Raw genomic sequence first — 1,754 nt, 5'->3', positions numbered from 1 at the left:
ATCCTCCCCCGGTCGTGGAATTTGTGCCTAGCTCTCAGCTTTGTTGATGCTGGAGGCAAAATGATACGCTGGCACGACAGCGACACGAGTTGTTGTTAAGGAAATGCTTTCGGTGCAAGGCACTATTTTCAGCTTACTGAAAAGTTACCCTTTGTTTTCTCATTTTGTGTGCTCAGCCCAGAGGTGAATTTCCTCCCCCATGAAAATGGCGCTGAGTGCTGACCAGCTGCTGGGGTGATGTTTTGGCCTGAGATGAGGGAGTTTCACTGGTTAAAACTTTTAGCATGTTCTTTGCAGCCGGTCCTTTTACATACTCTCAGAGAGCTACATAGCTTGTCCTTTGCAGCGGTCCTGCTTCCACTGCTTTTACAGAAAACTGCAATTTGAAATGCCAGAAAACCTGCATGGGGCATACAGAGAGTGGGACGGGCACTTCCTGAAGATTTCTGTGTTTCGTTTTCTTGTTTTCACCTTTCAAGGAGCCAAATCCCGAATGTTTTTATTGGCAGTCAGAGATAATGTGAGGCAGGTCTCAGGAAAAGGGTATTAGAGCCTTGCTCTGTAAGAGGAACATCAAGAGGAATGATTCACACTCTTGCTTTGAACAAGAACAAACAAGTTGTTCCCTGAGCAGTGCCAGTGATAAAACAAGCTTCCTATAGATGTGTATTCCAAGTTACTACGATCTTTCCACTGCAACTGTCACTTTTGTGCTCTCAGTTCTCTCACCAAACCCTCCATCGTCCCCGTGGCCCTACACGTTTACTCTGTGGCCCTTCTTGTGATCCCACAGTCTGCCCTGCAAGCATCCTTGTGTCCCTGGAAATAAGTGACCTGCATGGGGCCACCCAGTGGCCTGCACCATGTCATTTCTCTGGCTCCAGCCTTTTGTCACTGAGGCTACCCCAGGGACACGCGGGGGTAAGGCTGTGCACAGTACTGCCTCTGCTAAAATAATCTGTGTTGGTGGAAGTAATCTGCTGCCGTCATCTAATGCCACAGGTGTCCTAAGGTGCAGCCAGGAAGATGGTAAATTCCTGAAGGTACATCCCTCCTTGGTGTTTGCGGAGGCCTCAGTGAACAGAAAATTAACCAAGAGCTGGAAATCATAGAACCATTAGGGTTGGAAAAGAGCTCCAAGACTGCCTGGTCCAACTGTCCCCCTGCCACCAGTGTCAACCACTAAACCCTGTCCCCAAGCACCACATCCACCCTTTCCTCGAACACCCCCAGGGACAGTGACACCACCACCTCCCTGGGCACCCCGTCCCTGTGCCTGACTGCTCTGTGAGCAGAAACGTCCCCTCACTGACAACCTGCACCTCCCCTGGCACAACTTGAGGCACGCCTGTTCAGACAAGCAGTACCCAGACACCCATGCTCACAGGTACAGCTTTATTTCCCCAGACATGCCTATTTATATCTCTATCTATCTATCTATATATAAATATCTATCTATCTCTCTATATATCCATACACAGGTGTATCTATTCCCCCAAACTCTGTGTGCACCCATCCCACACCGCCAGGCGGCCATTTTATGCCCTGAGCGCCAAGCCCCCATGCACCCAGTGGGCGTGGCCTGGCGCACGGAGGGGCGGAGCCACCCGCCGGGGCGTGGCCTCAGAGGGGCGAGGCCTATCGGGGCGTGTCCGGAGGAGGGCGTGGTTTATCGGGGCGTGGCCGGGCGCACCTGTGTGGGCGTGGCTTAGCGGGGCGTGGCCGGGCACCTGCGGCGCGGCGGCGGGCGCAGC

The sequence above is a fragment of the Aythya fuligula genome, chromosome 9 (assembly GCF_009819795.1).
Source record: "Aythya fuligula isolate bAytFul2 chromosome 9, bAytFul2.pri, whole genome shotgun sequence".
Classification (NCBI taxonomy): domain Eukaryota; kingdom Metazoa; phylum Chordata; class Aves; order Anseriformes; family Anatidae; genus Aythya; species Aythya fuligula.
The sequence above is the reverse complement of the archived record's forward strand: the minus strand, read 5'-3'. Positions refer to the sequence as shown.